The sequence below is a fragment of the Amblyraja radiata genome, chromosome 3, assembly GCF_010909765.2.
Source record: "Amblyraja radiata isolate CabotCenter1 chromosome 3, sAmbRad1.1.pri, whole genome shotgun sequence".
NCBI lineage: Eukaryota > Metazoa > Chordata > Chondrichthyes > Rajiformes > Rajidae > Amblyraja > Amblyraja radiata.
In genome coordinates this window covers 41,535,521-41,557,664 of record NC_045958.1, presented here as the reverse complement: position 1 = coordinate 41,557,664, position 22,144 = coordinate 41,535,521, and the positions used below count along the sequence as shown (strand labels likewise).

The 22,144-nt window shown below is 44.8% G+C and overlaps 2 long non-coding RNA genes across 2 annotated transcripts in view; one reads left to right on the top strand and one right to left on the bottom strand.

Moving 5' to 3' along the window:
- The window catches only part of LOC116970955, a 39,832-nt gene extending 18,842 nt beyond the window's left edge, over nucleotides 1–20,990 (bottom strand). The window contains exons 1-2 of the long non-coding RNA XR_004411368.1: nucleotides 20,909–20,990; nucleotides 3,590–3,597 (exon numbers count right to left, since the gene is read on the bottom strand). This is a non-coding gene — a long non-coding RNA (uncharacterized LOC116970955). The remainder of the gene's footprint in view (nucleotides 1–3,589; nucleotides 3,598–20,908) is intronic.
- The window catches only part of LOC116970953, a 110,056-nt gene extending 88,570 nt beyond the window's left edge, over nucleotides 1–21,486 (top strand). The window contains exon 3 of the long non-coding RNA XR_004411364.1: nucleotides 20,907–21,486. This is a non-coding gene — a long non-coding RNA (uncharacterized LOC116970953). The remainder of the gene's footprint in view (nucleotides 1–20,906) is intronic.
- Nucleotides 21,487–22,144: the final 658 nt, after the last annotated feature.

Here is a 22,144-nt window from a genome sequence, read left to right as displayed (position 1 = left end):
ACCAGGTTCAGGAATAGCTACTTCAAAGATCTTCAGAGATGTGCACCCCCAGGAATTTGAAGTTCTTGACCCTTTCAACCATCGACCCGTTGATATAAATGGGGCTGTGGGTCCCCCTCCTACTCCTTCCAAAGTCCACAATCAGTTCCTTGGTTTTGCTGGTGTTGAGGGCCAGGTTATTGCGCTGGCACCATATGGACAGTTGCTCGATCTCTCTTCTGTACTCTGACTCATCCCCATCAGTGATACGCCCCACAATAGTGGTGTCGTCAGCGAACTTGATGATGGAGTTCGCACTGTGGTTCGCTACGCAGTCATGGGTATAGAGTGAGTACAGCAGGGGGCTGAGCACGCAGCCTTGAGGTGCTCCCGTGCTGATTGTTATTGAGGCTGACACATTTCCACCAATACGAACAGACTGTGGTCTGTGGACGAGGAAGTCGAGGATCCAGTTGCAGAGGGATGCGCAGAGACCCAGTTCTGCGAGTTTGGTAACCAGTTTGGAGGGGATGATTGTGTTAAATGCCGAGCTGTAATCAATGAATAACATCCTGACATATGAGTTTTTGTTGTCCACGGAGCAGATCAGTTTATTTATTCATGTGTATATATATTCATATAATGGTATATGGACACACTGATCTGTTTTGTAGTCAATGTCTACTATGTTCTGTTGTGCTGAAGCAAAGCAAGTATTTCATTGTCCTATCAGGGACACATGACAATAAACTCACTTGAACTTGAACACTTGAACAATTCTTTATTCTCAGACTGTGATGCCTGGTTCTGAACTAAGTCTGGGCAGCATCCTCCGTGTGTTTACACTGATGAGTCCTCTAAGAATTCTGTATGTTTCGATCAGATCATCCCTCATTTTTAAAAAACTCCAGGGAATAGAAGACAAGCCTGCTCCATCATCCCTCATATAACAGACACAGCATCCCAGAAACAGGAAATGTGCTTCCTCTATGTGTTCCTAAGGAGAGGAGATCGAGAGAAAGGATTAGAGAAGGATAAGACAGGTTTAGAGGGATATGGGCCAAACACATGCAAGTGGGACTAGTGTAGATTGGGCATGTTGGTCGATGTGGACAAGTTGGACTGATGGTCCTGTTTCCACACTGTGACTAAGTATTGGGTAGAAAATGGAGACTAGGGGGTTTGGATAGATGATTGGAGGGTGAGTAATGAGTGGGAGTGGGGGTGGTGGGGGCGTGCGAGTAATCAACAGAACTGATGAGGTCAGGTGATGATCACTTGCACTCAAGCAGATAATGAGGCAGAGTGTTGGGCAGATGATGAACGGTTGGGTAGATGATGGGGACGGGGCCGCAGACATCAGCAGTGAAGGGACTGTGGTGATGGCAATAAAGAACAAACAACCAATCAGCCTGGTGTTTAAGAAGGAACTGCAGATGCTGGAAAAATCGAAGGTAGACAAAAATGCTGGAGAAACTCAGCAGGTGAGGCAGCATCTATGGAGATAAGGAATAGGCGACGTTTCGGGTTGAGACCCTTCTTCAGGCTGATGTCGGGGGGGCGGGAAAAAGAAAGGAAGAGGCGGAGACAGTAGGCTTGTGGGAGAGCTGGGAAGGGGATGGAAGGAGGGAGAAAGCAAGGACTATCTGAAATTGGAGGTCAATGTTCATACCGCTGGGGTGTAAACTCCCCAAGCAAAATATGAGGTGCTGTTCCTCCAGTTTGCGCTGGGCCTCACTCTGGCAATGGCGGAGGCCCAGGACAGAAAGGACAGATTTGGAATGGGAGGGGGAGTTGGAATGGGAGGCTGAGCCACCGGGAGATCAAGTTGGTTATTGCGAACTGAGCGGAGGTGTTGGCCGAAGCGATTGCCGAGCCTGTGCATGGTCTCACCGATGTAGAGAAGTTGACACCTGGAACAGCGGATGCAGTAGATGAGGTTGGAGGAGGTGCAGGTGGACCTCTGCCTCACCTGGAAAGACTGCTTGGGTCCTTGGATGGAGTCGAGGGGGGAGATAAAGTGACAAGTGTAGCATTTCCTGCGGTTGCAAGGGTAAGTACCAGGGGAGGGGGTGGTTTGGGTGGGAAGGGACAAATTGACCAGGGTGTTACGGAGGGAATGGTCTCTGCTGAAAGCAGAAAGGGGGGGAGATGGGAAGATGTGGCCAGTGATGGGATCCCGTTGGAGGTGGCGAAAATGTCGGAGGATTATATGTTGTATGCGACGGCTGATAGGGTGGAATGTGAGGACAAGGGGGACTCTGTCCTTGTTACGAGTGGGGGGATGGGGAGTGAGAGCAGAGCTACAGGATATAGAGGAGACCCTGGTGAGAGCCTCATCTATAATAGAAGATTGAGGGGGGATCTTATAGAAACTTACAAAATTCTGAAGGGGTTGGACAGGCTAGATGCAGGAAGATTGTTCCCGATGTTGGGGAAGTCCAGAACAAGGGGTCACAGTTTAAGGATAAGGGGGAAATCTTTTATGACAGAGATGAGAAAAACATTTTTCACACAGAGAGTGGTGAATCTGTGGAATTCTCTACCACAGAAGGTAGTTGAGGCCAGTTCATTGGCTATATTTAAGAGGGAGTTAGATGTGGCCCTTGTGGCTAAAGGGATCAGGGGGTATGGAGAGAAGGCAGGCACAGGATACTGAGTTGGATGATCAGCCATGATCATATTGAATGGTGGTGTAGGCTCGAAGGGCCGAATGGCTTACTCCTGCACCTATTTTCTATGTTTCTATGTTTCTAAGAGGGAAACCCCCGTTCCCTAAAGAATGAGAACATCTCCGATGCCCTGGTCTGGAACACCTCATCCTGGGTGCAGATGAGGCGTAGACAGAGGAATTGGGAGAAGGGGATAGAGTCCTTACAGGAAGCAGGGTGGGAAGAAGTGTAGCCCAGATAAGCATGGGAGTCGGTGGGTTTGTAGTAGATGTCGGTCAGTAGTCTGTTAGTTGCTACGCCCAACACCTCTGCTCAGTTTGCAATAACCAACCTGATCTCCCGGTGGCTCACCACTTCAACCCCCTCCCATTCCAAATCCAACCTTCCTGTCCTGGGCCTCCTCCATTGCCAGAGTGAGGCCCAGTGCAAATTGGAGGAACAGCACCTCATATTTCGCTTGGGTAGTTTACACCCCTGCGCTATGAACATTGACTTCTCCAATTTCAGATATTCCTTGCTTTCTCCTTTCTTCCCTTCCCCTTCCCAGCTCTCCCACAAGGCTACTGTCTCCGCCTCTTCATTTCTTTCGACCCCCCCCTCCCCCCCTCCCCCCCCCCCCGACATCAGTCTGAAGAAGCGCCTCGTCCCGAAACGTCGCCTATTCCTTCTCTCCATAGATGCTGTCTCACTCACTGAATTTCTCCAGCATTTTTGTCTACCACCAATCAGCCTGGAGTAAGATTTCTGCCCCAGGCTCTCTGGCAGTGACTCAGGTAAATTAGAATCCCTCATTCTAACTCATACTGAAAAAGGCCTTTTCATGTAAGATGTGCTTCATAGTTCTCACAATCCTTGTCTGCACATTAAATCAGAAATGTTAAATTATCATGGTATATAACTTGGTTGGATGTGGCTAGTGAGACCATGGCAGCAATAACATTTTAACCTACTATTTTCTGTAGTAACCTTAAAAGAATCAAGGAAATGAAAAGTCCCTCTTTCCTGCTGTCAGCCTTCCATAAGCTGAATTAATCACATTGTGCAGAATTGGCCTATTCAAACTAAAAGATTCTCAACTGTGATTTCTTTATAGTGGCGAATAACCTGTAAATTTTTAACACAAAGAGTGGTGGGTGAATGGAACAAGCTGCCAGAGGATGCAGGGACTATCCTTACATTTAAGAAGCAGTTAGACAGGTACATGGATAGGACAGGTTTAGAGGGATACTAGGCTAAGTGGGACCCATTGGGCCCCGTTCCCCCAACGCAATATTCCAGCACTCACCTGTTCCCCCAACGCAACCCATTTCCAACACTCACCTGTTCCCCCAACGCAACCCGTTACCCAACGTTATATTCCACCACTCACCCATAGCCCCCAACATATTCTCCATGGCTCATACACTCCCTCCCCCTCCTCTTCACCCTCCCTCTTCTCTCCCCTGTCCTCTTCCCCTCCTCCACTCCGTCTCACCTCTCCTTTTCCCTACCCTCAGTCACTCCCTCCCTCACCTCTCCCCTATTGCGCTCTCCCACTGAACACAATGTTTAAATAACATTTCTCCTCCCCCCTCACCCCTCCCTCTCCTTACAATAATGTAACAAATCTCTCATTGCACTGGGTGGAACACGCTTGATGAGAAATTTATGTAAATGAGATCCCATTGTGATATCATTATCGGGTGGAGCCCTGTTCACGGGCAGTTTATGTAAATTAGATCCCATTGTGACATCATAGCTGTAACTGCCAACAACAGCCACTGCAGTGTTCAAGTCATTCTTTCTCAAGCTGGATTTTGTAAAGTTGAAAATGTGAATAATTTGGTAAAATATAACATCAATCTGAATGAAACTTGATTAAAAAAACACACCACAAGACAATTGTGAGAAAGATATGGTGCAAATATTATAGCGCTATCGTGTACTGTTTTGGCCTTGTTCCCCCAATGCAATATTCCGGTCTGAAGCAGCGGGAGCCCTGTGGGAAGGGGAGTGAGAAGCACGGCTCCGGGCCCAGTCCATGTCTGTGTCCGTGTCTTTGTGCAGCCGCGTTCAGGGCCCTGGGCTATGGTACGAACTGTGGAGTCGAGGGAGGGGAGGGAGGAGCGCGACTCCATGACCAGTCCATCTGTGTCCGTGTCTGTGTCAAACCACGCTCAGGGCTCTGGGTTGTGGTACGAGCCGGTGTGGGAGGGCCCGCGGGGAAGCTTCTCCCTTGGCTTGGTTGGCTTTTTGAGGCTGCATTATTGAGCCGCGGGATGGGGAGGGGGAGGGAGCGTGGCTCCAGGCCCAGTCTGTATCTGTGAGAAAAAGTGTTTCCTCGTCTCCGTTCTAAATGGCTTACTCCTTATTCTTAAACTGTGGCCTCTGGTTCTGGACTCCCCCAACATCGGGAACATGCTTCCCGCCTCTAGTGTGTCCAAACCCTTAACAATCTTATATGCTTCAATGAGATTCCCTCTCATTCTCCTAAACTCCAGAGTGTACAAGCCCAGCTGCTCCATTCTCTCAGCATATGACAGTCCCACCATCCCTGGAATTAACCTTGTAAATCTTGATGAAATACAAAACAAAGCTAAAGTTCTCAAAGGTAGGTGTAATGCACAAGATATCGACATTAATACAGAGTCTGTAGCTTGTTTCAGGTATGCACCAGTGACCTCAGCTGAGGTAGACAGAAGTTTTTCACAACTGAAGCATATTTTGTCTGAAAGACGGCATAGTTTTACACCAGGCAATTTGAAAAAAATGCTGGTAATTTTGTGCAACTGGGCAACTTTGGTCATTTAATGTAATATACCTTTATATTATTATTTTTAACCATATTTTGGTGGTGGAAATAAATGCCTTTTATGCCTTTTTGTCAATAAATGCCTTTTTCGTGCCTTTTTTGTAATTTTATTATGCCTTTTTGCCTGCCTATTTCATTTTTTTAGTGCCTAAACATCCTGGCTCTACTGATGACAATTGCAATATTGGTAGGGCCAGTGATGCATATGGTGTTGATGAGTCTACTTCTGCCATGACCTATAGACAAGATTTCAGATGAAAACATGGTGAAAATTAAAGCTACATTTTAATCTAGCACTAACAGAGAACCAAACATTTGACAATGTGTAACCCTTGTTCTTCTGAGGTGGTTATGTGAATGATGTAAGGTGGAGGAAATCAGATTTGAGAGTCAGATCACCTACAGAGGTTGCTATGAGCTCTTTGTGAGTCAAGGTTGCATGAAGTGGGGACACACAGTGGTGATTGCAAAGGTACTGCAGAATCATTTCCATGCTTAACAAATGGAAATTGTCTACTTGAAGACAGAGGCCAAGGGTGATCTACACTGGCCTGTTTTTGCATTCTTGGAGAACTAGTTCAAGTTCAAGTTCAAGTTAGTTTATTGTCAGCATATTAAAATTATAGACCACAGGTGCTCACATATAGGTGTAAATGTGGTGGTCCCTTCCAAGTGGTGGGGGTTGTCTTTCTGTTGGGAGATGAATATTTCCTCCTGCCAGTCGATAGCCACTCAAGAGTTGCTGTTTGGATTGTGCAGCTCCACCAAACAGACCTCAGAGACTCAGATTCGCTTTTGAAACCCTCATTCCTCCTTAGAACTGGTTTCCAAGAATGGTCTACAATTCAGGTCGACACAATTTGTCACTGAGTCCTACACTCAAAGGGAATGCAGCATAACTTGGTGTCTGGTGTACACTGAGGAAGCTGAATGATCTGTTCAAGCAATAAAGGAAACCATGAGGCAACAATTACATGACAAGGACTCCTGGCAACTCATGGACTATTGACTGGCTTTGATTCTTCCAATGTACAGCACCATCCCACACCGCAACACAAGGGCAATCAGCAGCTGAGATACCAATAGGTTGTGTTTGCAAGCACAGCTGAGTTGGTGTAAAGTAACATAGAAGGATAGGTAGAGGAAAAGAAGAGCAGCCAAAAAGGTGGGCATGAGCACAAGGTCAGGAGAGACAGTTCCAGCAGCTGGAGCTGTTCAAGCAGGTGGGCATGAGCACAAGGTCAGGGAGCCACAGGAGAACTGGAAGTGGAACTGAAGGGATGCACATGGCCACTGGAGGAGGTCATAGAGTCATACAGCGTGGAAACAGACATTTCAGCCCAACCTACCCACTCCGACTAACATGCCCCATCTACACTAGTCCCACTTGCCTGCACTTGGCCCAAATGCTTCTAAACCTATTCTATCCTATCCATGATAGACACAAAAAGCTGGAGTAACTCAGCGGGACAGGCACCATATCTGAAGAGAAGGAATGGGTGACGTTTCGTGTCGTGACGCTTCTTCAGACTGGTTAGGGATAAGGAAAATGAGAGATATAGACGATGATGCTGATAGATAAAGAACAATGAATGAAAGAAATGCAAAACAGTAAAAATGATAAAGGAAACAGGCCATTGTTAGATGTTTGTTGGGTGAGAATGAGAAGCTAGTGTGACTTGGGTGGGGGAGCGATAGGGAGAGGGAGGTAATCCTATCCATGTACCTGCCTCAACCATTTCTTTCAGCAGCTCATTCTGTGCACCGACTACCCTTTGTGTAAAAAAGTTGCCCCTCAGGTTCCTGTTAAATCTTTCCATCCTCACCTTAAACCTCTGTCTTCTCCACAGATTCTCAATTCCGCTACTCTGGGTAAAAAACTCCTACCCTATACGTATGTTCTGCTCATGATCTTGTACATCTCCAGAAGATCACCCTTCATCTCCTGCGCTCCAAGGAATAAAGTCCAAGCCTGCTAAACCTCTCCCTATAGGCAGGCCCTCGAGTCCTGTCAACATCCTCGTAAATTTCCAGTGAACCACCTGTATTGAGGTCACCGAGAGTGGACACTTCAAGGCTCAGAAATGTGCCTTCCCATTTGAGCGGATGTCAGAGGTCAAAAAGAGTGGACCAACTGAATTCATAATCAGTTGAATTAATAACAGTACGCAAGTAAATATTTAGCAGATAAATTTGTGCGCAAATAGATGAGGATTTCTATAAGCTTATTTATTTTATAATAAAATAAGCAAAAGTATGTGATATACTTCAGTGTCAGGTAGGGTTGCCAACTTTCTCACTCCCAAATAAGGGACAAAAGGTCAAAATAAGAGACAAATTCCCGACGGCAATTCGTTGACCGGCTTGGCCATGACTGGGTGAATGATGAGTTGGCCTGGGTGCTGGACTGCACACAAAGCCCAGGCGGCATGCCAGCTGAGGAGTTTTGGCCCGGGCGCCAGACTTTGCGCACGACACGCGTGCAAAGTCCATCACCCCATTCAACTCATGAACCAATGATCGGCCATGAGAAGGAGGGGTGGTGGTGTCGGCGGTAAGCGAAGGTTCGAAGGTCGGACAGCGGGGCCGCGGGCGAGGCTCTACTACTGCACTCCATGGGCTGCACTACGTCGGGACAGGTGAGGCGAGGTCGGACGCGGCTCTCCGATTCGACAGTCCTCTCGACCCGAGTAGTAGCAGTCAAATATGGGACATGGGTCCCGTATGGGACAAACCAATTTAGTCCACAGGATGTCCTGGCTAATACAGGACAGTTGGCAACCCGAGTGTCAGGGCACCTTTAAAACTGAGGGTACTCTGAGGCTGACTGTAACCCAGTGTTGCACCAGACTGCGGTTCAGCTCTGAGCCGACTACCTTCTATGAAAGACTTTGGACTTTAGAGATACAGAGTGGAAGCAGGCCCTTTGGCTCACTGAGTCCACGCCGACCAGCAATCAACCCCAACACTGGCCTATCCTACACACTAGGAACAATTTACAATTTTTACTGAAGCCAATTAACCAACAAAAATGTACGTCTTTGGTGTATGGGGGGAAACCGGAGCATCCAGAGAAAATCCACGTGGTCACAGGGAGAACATACAAACTCCGTAAAGACAGCCAGATCCATTAGGATCAAACCCGGGTCTCTGGTGCTGTAAGACAGCAACACAGTAGTGCTGCACCACGCAAGGACATCCTGTTGATAAGCCTACCTCCTTTCTTACTTTTAAAAGCACTAACAGTGAAATTCCTACAGACACTACACCCCGCATCTGAATAACTTACTGGTATTCAGACCTGTATGTGAACAAAGGCTATTTGATAAAGGTATTGGAGCACTGCCTGAGGAAGTGTATCCTTGGATGATCCACACAGAGGATAGATATGGAGAATGCAGAAAGGAATTAGGTTTAAAGTAGTTCACTTTCTGCGACTAACCATAGTCTTCTAACTTTCTTTTGACCATGAATGTGTTAAAAAATCTTTCGACCTGACAGCATTTACATGCAAAAAACATAAATTGTGTTTGCATCAGTAGAAGACAAAATAACTCATCTGATAGCATCTACCACATTACCGTGAACACAGTATCTAAACGTGGAAAATGTAAATATTCCGCATTTATTTTTATTTGTCAGAAAACTTGGCTCTACCCGCAGCCTGAACTACACCTGTACCTGGAGGGGAACTGGAGAGATTTCACTGTGGAATGGTAAAGATGACGTTTGCTGCCAGCTTGACAAGCAGGGACTAAAAGCCTGATTGCCTAAGAATGTGCCTGTAGGATATAGCAGTCTGTCACACAGCCCTGACACACTAGCTTGTGCCGACAATGCTCTCTCTGTCTGAATCCCTTCCTATTCTAACCCGGTAATACTCAGCTCCCCCCCCACCCCCTCCCCCACTGACAGGTATTTCCTGAGGGAGGGATTCTTGGCAGCTGAGAAGGATCACATTACCTAAGTACCCCCACCCCCCATCCCATCCCATCCCATCCCGGAACTGGTCCTGTGGAACCCATACAGGATAATGAATGAACTAACTACATAGACATTCTCCAGTCTGGGGGTCATATCATACAATCTAGGGTGCTGCAGCACAGTCAGAGATTCCTGCAGCTTGCTGGCTGGCTGGCCAGCTGCATGGATTCTTGCAGGAGGCAGTCACTGAGGAAGGCTGAGTGCCTTCAATACGGGTTAACAGCTGCCGCTCAGATGATGTTACACCTTTCCCAATGGAAGGCTTCTGAAGGTATTATGACTGACAGTTGCTTGTCCCATTAACCTGCCCCTTTCGTGTGAGGAAGCAAACAAACGGAAGAAGCCTCCCTGGCTGTTGTCTCCCGATGGGACACAAAAAGCTGGAGTAACTCAGCATCTCTAAAGAGAAGGAATGGGTCGCTTTTCGAGTCGAGACCCTTCTTCAGACCACTGCCCCCTGTGGTAGCCCGTGCATAAACGAAAGATATGCAAAAAAGTAACAATGATCAAGGATCACTATTTATCTTTGTTACTTTTTTTGCATATCTTTCATTCATTTGTTCTATATTTCTCTACATCATGGCCTATATCTCTCGTATCACTTTCCTGTCTGGTCACAACCTGAAACAGCACCCATTCCTTCTCTCCAGAGATGCTGCCTTTCCCGTTGGGTCACTCCAGCTTTTTGTGTCTCTCTTCAGTTTAACTCAACATCTGCAGTTCCTTCCTACAAATTTCGTCTCCTGATGGGATGTCAGTTCACTGGCTAATTAATCTGGATTAGTCAATTGATTAATAGTTTCTGTTAATAGATTCTGACATTTACTTTATGGCATTGGAAATGATTGGAATAATTGCACACTAAGTTTAACGATGTGCCTCTCTAACATGAAATGTAATGAATGCTTTCATAGATTTATTGTAATTATTTATACAGTAACATATTTCTCTTTCCTTTATGTAACCAAGCATGGAATCTTTGTTTACATGTACAAGTTACCAAAACGCAATCTCAACTTCAGCCAAAGCAATGAGTTGACAAGTGATCTTGATGGCTCAGCGACAAAGTGTCTGCTGTGGAACTGAGGTCATGCTGATCAGGAAGTCAAGGATTAGAGGGTTGAATTCCTCCATCCACTTCACTCAGCCTGAGCCAGGGGGGAGGGGGGAGGGGGGAGGGTGGGGGGGGTGGGCATGTAGATGATTGTACAACTGTACCCTCCATCACAGTGATGTATAACATAGGGACAACACAAGTTCAGTTCAGTTCATAGACATAAAAATGCTGGAGTAACTCTGCGGGACAGGAAGCGTCTCTGGATAGAAGGAATGGGTGACGTTTCGGGTTGAGAGCCTTCTTCAGACTGAAGAAGGGCATTGACCTGAAACATCTCCCATTCCTTCTCTCCAGAGATGCTGCCTGACCCGCTGAGATACTCCAGCATTTTTGTGTCTATCTTTGCTTTAAACCAGCATCTGCAGTTCTTACACATTCAGTTCAGTTCAGTTTAGTTTATTGTCACATGTGCCGAGGTACAGTGAAAAGCTTTTGTTGCTTGCTAACCAGTCAGCAGAAAGACAATACATGATTACAATCGATCCATTTACAGTGTATAGATACATGATTAGGGAATAATATTTAGTGCATGGTAAAGCCAGCAACGTCCGATCAAGTATAGTCCGAGGATCACCAAAGAGGTAGATAGTAGTTCAGGACTGCTCTCTGGTTGTGGCAGGATGATTCAGTTGCCTGATAACAGCTGGGAAGAAACTGTCCCTGAATCTGGTGGTGTGCATTTTCACACTTCTATACCTTTTGCCTGATGGGAGAGGAGAGAAGAGGGAGTGGCCAGGGTACGACTCGTCCTTAATTATATTGTTGGCCTTGCCGAGGCAGCATGAGGTATAAATTGAGTCAATAGAAGGGAGGTTGGTTTGTGTGATGGTCTGGGCTACGTCCACAATTTTTTTGTGGTCTTGGGTGGAGCTGTTCTCAAACCAAGCTGTGATGCATCCTGATAAAATGCTTTCCATGGTGCATCTGTAGAAGTTGGTGAGAGTTGTAGGGGACATGCCAAACTTCCTAAGCCTTCAAAGGAAGTAGAGGTGTTGGTGTGCTTTCTTGGTCATTGCTTCAATATGGGTGGTCCAGGAGAAGGTGGTGATACTGCCTCCTACGAATTTGAAGTTTTCAACCATCTCTACTTCAGCACCGTCAATGCAAACTGGGTTATGTGTACCGCTTTGGTTCCTGATGTCGATCATTATCTCCTTTAACTTGCTGACATTGAGAGAAAGGTTGTTTCTCGACACCTGGTCACGAGGTTCTCAATCTCCTTCCTTTACTCCGTCTCATCATTATTTTACATCCGGCCCACAAGCCAGATTTCCCACTTCTGATTGTTATCCAGTGGCTCCTGCCGGTAGTACATCAGGTTCCATTTCATCAGAGATAGTTAAATAATTTACATCTTCCATGTCTGGGTTCACACTTGAACTTAGGTGACCCGAGGCTCAATTCTGGAACAAATTAACTGAGAGAATGGAAGCAATTGGTGAGGTGCAGCATCGCAAAAAGTTTGGTACATGAAATGTATTTACAGATGCAACCCCATTTGATACGTCATGTAGCTGTGGAGTATTGGTATGGAAGTTATGACTGGAACCTCATCCTAAAGGAAGTGTTAGGGAGATATTCTTTCATAAAGAGGATTGTTTGGCGTTGCAGTGCAGAAGTAAAATCTGTAATACCTCTGAGCAGCGGAGCTGGGAGAGTTGTTGCTTTGCAGCTCCAGTGATGCATGGAATGTAGAACAGTACAGTAACAGGCCCTTCGGCTCACCATGTCCATGCTGAACATAATGCCAATTTAAACTAATCTCCTCTACCTGCACATCATCCATATCTCTCCATTCCCTGCATATCCTGGTTCTGTTCTTGAAGCCCCCTCAATGCCATTGTTGCACCTGCCTCCACCACCACCCCGACAGTGTGTTCCAAGCATCTATCATTTCCTCTGTAAAGAACTTGCCCAACATGCCTCCTTTAAACTTTGGCGCTCACATTTTAAAGCCATACCCTCTAGTCTTTGACATTTCCACCTTGGGAAAAAAACTTCCGACAGTCTACCCTATCTATGCCCCTCACAATTTTATATCCTTCTACCTGTTCTCCCCTCAGCCTCTGACACTCTAAGAAAAACAATCCAAGTTTGTCCCACTTCTCCTTCTAGCCAATACTCTCTAATTTGTGCAACTTTCTGGTAAACAATTTCCACACCCTCTTCAAAGCCTCCGCAACCTTTCTGTAACGGGGCAACCAGAATTGAGCTGAGCTCAACCTGAGCTCAATCCTGACCTCTGGTGCTCTCTGTGTGGAGTTTGCATGTTCTTCCCAAGACTGTATGCATTTCCTCCAATGTTTCCATTTCCTCCCATACCATAAAGATTTCCAAATTGTTAGGGTAAATGGTCACTGTAAACTGCCCCTAGTTTGTAGGTAGACATAAAAAACTGGAGTAACTCAGCGGGACAGGCAGCATCTTTGGAGATAAGCAATGGGTTTTGGGTCATGACCCTTCTTCAGATGTTGAACTTAGGTGACCCGAGGTGCTCAGTGTACTCTGATAGGAGATGATGGAAATATGGGAAGAATTAAATGCCATTGGACCAAGCATCAACATTAAATTATCTGCAACCATATAAAATGATATGGTTTATTGTGGATATTCATTTAAAAAAAAAGAAAATTAAATGGTATAAATATTCTTCAGACAATGGTCAGTAACTCAACAATGACACTGCTGTTTGCTTTGTTGTCATGTTCTCTGACATTGTCCTTGATCTTTATCTCTTTTGCAATCTTGTTTTCACACATTCCTTATCTCTGTGTCTCCCTCTCTCCTGACTCTCAGTCTGAAGAAGGGTCTCCAACCGAAACATCACCCTTTCCTTCTCTCCAAAGATGCTGCCTGTCCCATTGAGTTACTCCAGCATTATGTGCCTATCTTTGGTGTAAACCAGCATCTGCAGTTCCTTCCTACACATTGTAAATAGCAGGTTATGTTTTTTTATTGTAGTTATAACATTTTCAAGGTAAAGTACTACCTATTTTAAGAGAAAACATCTTCATGGTAAAGAACTTTTTTTATAGAATTGAATCGACACGTAACTACACAACACAATCTGCCAATACCATTCAGGTTTGCAAAGAAATTAATGAATGCTTATCATATTTTTCTGTGCTCAGATTGACCATTTCAATCAGGATGCCTTTGGATATGATACACAGCTCTGGGATAGTGAGGGCAAAGATGCAAGCAATCTCGCAGAGGACCCTATTGAAAAGTATGTTTCATTGGCAGTGTTGGAGCAGGCTGTGACAGTTTCCACAGTTGAATTACCAAACTATAAAATGTATTTGATTGTGGGGAAATAAGGTGCGGGATTGTTGTCTGCACCTCTGGAATTTTCCTCAGGAAAAAGTGAAAAAAATGTGAAAATAAAGGGAAAAGTTTACACTGAATATGTCTCTACATCATTGTTTCCAAGTGTTCCCTTAATTGTAACTAAATTTATTACTAGATAGTTTATGTGAGGCAAGCCAATAGACACTATTAGTAATTGAACTCTATGCTCGCCATCATTTTCGGTCGCAATGAATAGACATTGTTTACAGCATGGAATTTGTGGACTGTAAGTAAAGAATTACTCAATGTATACAAACCGCCCTGAGAAGTGTGTGCTTTCTGGCTCTGTAGCGTGGACAAAAATATGTCATGATCTTCATATCTGAAGAGAGGCTCTGTAAAGACGTCCAGGTTTGTAGGTTAATTGGATGGTATAAGTGTAAATTGTGTCTGTGTATATTGTCCCTAGTGTGTGTAAATGTGGGGGATCGTTGGTCGGTACAGACTCAGTGGGCCGAAGGGCCTGTTTCCGCACAGGTACTCTAAACTAAACTAAACTAAAAGCACTAAATTATAACTTGTGGCTTCGGCAATATTTTAACCTAAAGAAGATGCAGTAACAACTTGCATCTCTGGAGCACCTTTCAAATATGGGGTGGAATTTTCAATATGGACACAGACCAGGACTCCGTGCTGACATTTACACTACATTCCAATCTTCTCCGAATCTAATGACTTTATCAAACTTTGACCCCATAGTGTGTGCATCTAAGCGCCCTGAAATAGATAAAAGTGATTTGCTGCATCCACTCTGCAGAGCAGCAAATTACAACATTGCATCACCCGACATTAAGTGAATTTCTCTATTAGATCTTTGCATGTTCGAGACAATACCCATTGTTGTGCAGAGAATTAGTATTCATTGTGCCAGTCGAGATTGAGCAGCAGAACATTATTGCTTCTCGACCAACTCCATGGATCTGACCATCTGGGCCAGCAGGAAGGCAATTCTTAATTTTTGGGGTAGACGTCAAAGCAATGCTGCTGCTATTCACTAAGGTGGTGGCAAAATATCCCATGCCTTTATTTTAAAGAGATGCAAGGATGTTATGTCTTACATTTTAGAGAATATTTATCCTCAATCAATGTCATTGCGATAAATTGATCTGGTATGTAGGCGGAGTATGCCAATGGTGGAGGGGATAAATATTTCGGCAGTTAATGGGGCAAGTGGAGATTATTGCATCATGCGAAAAGACACAAAATGTGGGAGTAACTTAGCGTAATAACTCCATTCTGAAGAAGGAACCTGAAACGTTACCTATCCATGTTCTCCAGAGATGCCACCTGGCCCGCTGAGTTACTCTAATATTTTGTATCTTTCTTTGTACACCAGCACCCGCAGTTCTTGTTTCTCCTTTCCACCATGTATCTGATTTGGTAGATAGTGGAAAGGCCTAGGGGAAGAGTAATTCACCACAGGATACCCAATGTTTCACCTGCATTTGAGCCGCAGAACCTATGTGACTGGCCCAGTTGGGTTTCTCTTCATTGGTGTCCTTCGGGATATTGATGATGGAGGCATCAACAATGGTAATGCCTCTTAATGTCAAGGGGAGGTAGTCAGATTCCCCATTGTTGGAGAAGATCATCTTTGATTGGCACTTCAGTACCACGAATGTTATGCCATTTGCAGATCATCCCTGGATAGTGCCTAGGTTCCAGTGCTTATTATGACAAAAAATATAATCCTGAAAAGGTTGTCTCCGCACAGTACCAATTGCACCACAGTCAGCTGGGCTTCTAATGTTTTTGTATGCAACTCCCTTGTTGCAAAACATAACAACTGCATGAATAAACACATCAGATATCAAAACTAAGGTGACAATATTGATACACTTGGGAATTACTTATAAATTGCCCACTTGTAAATGTCTATTCCTTTAAAACAAAGGCAATAAATGTTTATTTTGATTTTCACAGAAGTCAGGAAGATCTCCATATTTGGCTATGGTTTCTGATTATAGCCCCATGACTCTTAAAATGTACACTGTTTATTTTAGTCAGTGGAGCTGCTATTATTGGATTGCTTGGAGTTCCAGAAACCATTTGAAATACATCTTCTTTCAAAACCTTTTCAAATAATGAGAGGGATTTTTTTTTCTCAACAATTAAATGAAGCATCTTCACTATTTGCCATTCACTTGCTAGGAGGTTCACCTGTTGAAAAATGGGTACCTTGGATTTGACAAGAGCATTAGTCTCATTTCTGAATGAGTAGCCACATTATTTCTCTATATTTAGCTCTTTCATCACCTTGCCTAATTTTTGACCTTCTTCGTGCATGTTAAAACATCAGAAGACATCTCTATTGTGGGTAGACAAAGGGGACCATAGAACAGTTCTGCCCTTTGTAATTAAGTTGCATCTCTAAAAGTCAGATAATATATGAAATCTGGGAACATCATTGAACTCTCCCGAAACCTGGAGAAGAAAAGAGCCACTATGCCTATACACTGATACAAATCTACTTTGACAGATGGTCTTTCCAAATTGGCAGAAACCGTCGAAAAATGGCTTTCAATTCTCATGATATTCAATTAATTGTATTTTTAGTTAAGCTTTATATTTGTCTGTTTGAATGACAATTCAAGGCATTCTATTCTATTCTATATTTAATGTAACATTTAATGTAACATTTAATCATTTCAGATGAAAACTTAAAAAAATTCCAATCTGTGTGAATTTAAAAAAATGATTCATCCTGACAATCTTAGTTTAGAGATACAGAGATAAAGCACGGAAACAGGCCCTTCGGCCAACCGTGTCCACGCTGACCAGCAATCCCCGCACATTAACACACTAGGGACAATTTTACAGTTATATCAAGCCAATCAACCTACAAACCTGTAGGTTAATTAGAGTGTGGGAGGAAACTGAAGATCTCGGAGAAAACCCACGCAGGTCACGGGGAGAACGTACAAACTCCATACAGACAAGCACTCGTAGTCAGGTTCGAACTCGGGTCCCTGGCGCTGTAAGGCAGCAACTATCGCTGTGCCACCATGCTGCCCACTTTAGATAGTAAGTAAACATACAACTGCTCATCATTAATGATAGAAAACCATGTTCCTTTTAAAGAGCAGCTTTAAATGTAATATAAATGTGAACAACCACTTATACAGTGAGTTGCATAATGTTTGAATGAAATAAAACTAAGAAAATAGGACTGAACTTCCACCAAACACTCTTATTATATGAGTCATTAACTTAAAGTCAAAAACCGCTGATTTTGACATAATGCTTAATATAAATTTTAAAATATCTACAAAGGTGCTCATTATGGGTTAAATGTACCAAATCTGAGGAGAGCGCTCCATCACCCCATTTGGTAGATGGAGTCAAAGTCTTTAGTGAGTTTAAGAAAGGCCATGTGTGATGGTTGGTGCTGCTCCCTGGTTTTCTGGGAGTTATTGTGCAGTGAAGAACATGTCCACCCATACTTTGGAAGCCACCTCCCTGCAAAGATAGTCACAATGATGAAGTTCACAAGCGCTTTCAACCCTTTTCACCCGGTCGCTCTATCTCCCCTCTCTCGTTGGGTAGAAGGTACAAAAGCTTGAAAGCACTTACCTCCAGATTCAAGAACAGCTTCCTTCCCACTGTTATTCGGCTTCGGAACAGTCCTCCTATAAGCTAGGTTTAAGAAAGAACTGCAGATGCTGGAAAAACTGAAGGTAGTCAAAAAATCTGGAGAAACTCAGCGGGTGAGGCAGCATCTATGGAGTGAAGGAAATAGGCGATGTTTTGGGTTGAGACCGTTCTTCAGACTGATGTCGGGAGGGGGGGGGGGCGGAAAAAAGAAAGGAAGAGGCAGAGACAGTGGGCTGTGGGAGAGCTGGGAAGGGGAGGGGAAGGAGGGAGAAAGCAAGGACTACCTGAAATTGGAGAAGTCAATGTTCATACCGCTGGGGTGTTAACTACCCAAGCGAAATATGACATGCTGTTCCTCCAATTTGGGATGGTCCTCACTGTGGCCATGGAGGAGGCACAGGACAGAAACTATAAGCTAGGGTTCAATCCCAATCTTCCAACCCACCTCATGGCAAAATAATTGGTTCATTGTATTGTCCTCATCAGTCACCTCAGCATCATCAAACCCAGAATGGAAGCAAGTGTTCTTTAATCCTAATTGCCTGAGAAGGAGCAGGTAAAGAAGAATAAATAAGGATATGAGACATCGAATCCATGTGCCTGAAACAAACACTGTGTCATTTTCGGAGAAATCTTCTACATTCTCTTTAATTATTGGTTAGATCGTATATGGGATGTGTTTTTGTGAATGCTCCCAAATGAAAACGGTTGTAGCTTCATTCAAAGAAGCCCATTTTTTGGAAGAAAGGTATTCAATGAGTATTAGGCGACCTCCCTGCATTCACAATGACCTGAAATTGTAATCCTCTTCACCACCATATGGCTGGGAAGACTTAAGCCTACAATTGCCATTTGGTGGAATGGTGCAAGCGTGAATCAAAAGTATGATTGTCGGAAATGTGTTTGTTTATTTCAATGCTGCAAGAATTATGTTAGCCGTTTCCTGAAGTGAAATGTGAGAAAGAACATTTCTGGGTTAAGTCAACCAGGCAGTTTCGGGCACAATTCGCAGTAGAACGTGTGATTCTGCTTCTGTGTCAGACAGGAATCAAGTTTAGTTTAGTTTATAATTGTCATGTGTACCCATGTACAGTAAAAAGCTTTTTGTTGTGTGCTATCCAGTCAGCGAAAAGAATATACATGATTACAATCAAGCCATATGTACAAATTCATGACAAAGGTTTAGTGCAAGATAAAGTCCAATAAAGTCCGATTAAAGATAGTTCGAAGGTGTCCAATGAGGTAGATGGAAGTTCAGGACGCAATGATGGTTTTGTGGCATTGCAAGGAAACTGAAACCATATTACTCCAGGAAGCGATCGTTGGTAATTACTCCTGGAGCCACTGAGTTGGAATTGTACTTCCGAGGACAGGGATGTTGCTCACTGATACTCCCAAAACTTACCTTTCATCCTTCAGCTTCCCATATTGTGCTGATTCCCTGCTCTACCCAATCAAGCCATCTGGACTCCATTTTCTGATGGCTGAATTTCCTCTGGTTCCTGTCACGTGAAAAGTAAATCCACCTCACCCTTGCCCTGATCTTGTATTGGCTAAAGTCACCTCTTAACCAAATGCTCGGTCTCTCCCCTACTCACTCGCATCATTCCCCAGACCAGCATGCAATATAGTCACTTATGCGACTGCAATATGCTGTCACAGATATTTACTCTGTTATACTATAACCTCAAAGTCAGTATTATGGGCCTGTCCCACCTAGACGATTTTACAGGCGGCTGAAGCACGCACACATACACACACACACACACACACACACACACACACACACACACACACACACACACACACACACACACACACACACACACACACACACACACACACACACACACACACACACACACACACACACACCCACACCCACACACACACACACACATTTCTTCCTTCACCAACCAGTTATGCAGGCGGGGGACAGGGAAAGGTGGGGGGAGCGCTGTCTGAGTGAAATTCACGGTGCAAATCCAATGTGATACAGCCACACACCGCGATGAACAGGAAGGTTGGCGCTGTAATTAAGGTAAGTCTAGGAGCTGCAACCGCAAAAGCACGGTCGCCCCTGAGCTTATGCCTAGATCGCGGGATGTTCAGTAACCCCAAGTCGGCCGATCTGAGGGACCTGGAGGTGGTGTGGTGGGTAAGCAGATTTTTGATGTAGGTGGGGGCAAGCCCATTAAGGGCATTGTATACATAAAGAAGGAGCTTGAAATTGATTCGGAACCGCATAGGGAGCCAGTGGAGTGAGGCCAGAATTGGGGATGTGGTCCCTTTTTCGGGTGCCCGTCAGGCGTCTCGCTGCGGCGTTTTGGACCAATTGCAGGCAGGACAGGGATGATTGGCTGATGCCAGTGTAAAGGAAGTTGCAGTAATCAAGGCGGGAGGAGATAAATGAGTGGATGATCTTTTCGAGGTCATCAAACTGGAGGAATTGTTTTATTTTAGCTGTTGTCTGAAGCTGGAAGAAGCTAGCTTTTACCACGGCATTGACTTGTTTGTCAAATTTCAGTGCGGAGTCAAATATCACACCAAGGTTTTTGACGTGAGGTTTGAGTAATGGAGTAAGGCTTCCAAGGCTGCCTGCTATCGTTTTGATTGAGTCCGAGGGGCCGAGTAGGATGCAGAATGCTGAAACTCCTCACGACCATGAAGGCGACTTCCCGGCAACCACCCGCGAACGCGTGGCGACCATGTGGCGACTGCATAGTCTCCTGTAGTCGCCTAAAAAATCGCCTAAGTGGGACAGGCCCATTAGATGTTCCTTAGGTCCACCCGATCCAGCATACTATTATTACAGCAGCTGGCACAAACTAATTCCGAAGCCAACATTTTCAATTTCTTCTCTGCTTCCCATATTTATCACAGTCAGTTCTCTCAAGGGCATTCAGATTGAAAAATCCTAACTGAGTTAAATATCTGACGCAAAATAATCTTTACTTATGAGCACAGTAAAACCTGCAGCAAATAATAAAAGAGATTCCTGAACACATATTTATTTTTTTGGAAAGTCTATTCGAAAATTGTAACTTAAGTCAACCGAAACGTCGCATATTCCTTCTCTCCATAGATGCTGCTTCACCAGCTGAGTTCCTCCAGCATTTTAGTCTACCAACCAGTTAATATGCTCTCTACTGTACACCTGTAGAAGTTCAAGAGTGTATTCCTTCGCATACTGAACCTTCTCAATCTTCTAAGGAAGTAAAGGTGATTATTTACTGGCTTGCATTTCTTTTCTCCTTGTGGCATTATTTGAAATGGCACTAAATGGACATTGGACAATAAAACATTCCTCCTAGAATGCAAACAAGCTGAGTGATTCCAGACTTTTGCACTTGAAGAAATCCCAGACAAGGTCTTCAGACTGGCGCTATTAACTCTCATTCTGTGTTTGATTCCACAGACCTCAGGTACTCAGCTTGAACAAACATCGCGGATCTCCTGGTGTGTCAGTTCTGAAAAGTTAAGAACCAGCCTCACCATGAGCAGAACGGCACAGGCTTTCAACTTTCTTGGATCAGACTACTGGATCAATTATTTACAGATCCAAAGGCCAATTTCGAGGAGTCTAAGAAGAAGTGAAATGATGGGAGGAGAAGTCTGTGTGAAAATGTAATTTAAAGAGAGCGGTCTGGATATGTCCTGTTCCCTGCTGTAAATTCATTGACAATACTGGAATTTCATACTGGCTGCAGATAGTGAAGGGATGACCCATTAAATTCTGCTATGTTTAGTGAGATTAAAAATATTACACATGGGTCGAGAGGAGTAATTTGCTATTGAATTATTTTTATGTTTTTTTACATAATGAAATGTACATAGGTCAAGTAACAGTAGTGTGGTCAAGTAACAGTAGTTTGGTGGCGCGACTGACGTTGCAGTGGCCTCTGCAGTCCGTCTGTCTTTTTTTAATTTTTCGTCCCGTTGAGTGTAGTTTGTAGTGGTTTTTAAATTGTTTTTAACTGTGTATGTGTGGGGGGTGGGGGAAACTTTTAAATCTCTTCCCTGCACCGGAGACCCGAACTTTTCCCAACCGGAACGACCTGGGGTCTCCAGTCGCGGAGCCTGCGGACTCACCATCGTGGGGCTGGCCGACTTCGGAGCATGGAGAGCTGTGGTGGCGCGCTGCTGCGGCCCATCTCCGGAGCTTCGGAGGCTCCAGCTGCAAGTCCGGTGGACAATGACATCGGGAGCTCGCGGGTCCCTGGTGGGAGACCACTTTTCAGAGCTCCTGCAATGGCAACTTCTCCCACCCGAATTGCGGGTTGAAGGCGACCTGGAGCGGGGCCTTACATCACCCGGCTGGGTTTAAGTGGCCGCGGGACCTGCCAGCACCCGCCAGGGGCTCCAACATCAAGACCTGGGCAGGGCCTTACATCACCCGGCTGGGTTTAAGCAGCCGCGGGACCTGCCAGCACCCGTCAGGGGCTCCAACATCAAGACCCAGGCAGGGCCTTACATCGCCTGACGTGGCCTTAATGGCCGTGGGACTTACCATCGCCCGTCGGGGGCTTTGACATCGGGAGAAGAATGGATAGCAGGGGAGAGACAAGACTTTGCCTTCCATCACAGTGAGGAGGAGATTCACTGTGATGGATGTTTGTGTAAATTGTGTTGGTGTGCGTCTTGGTTCTTTTCTTG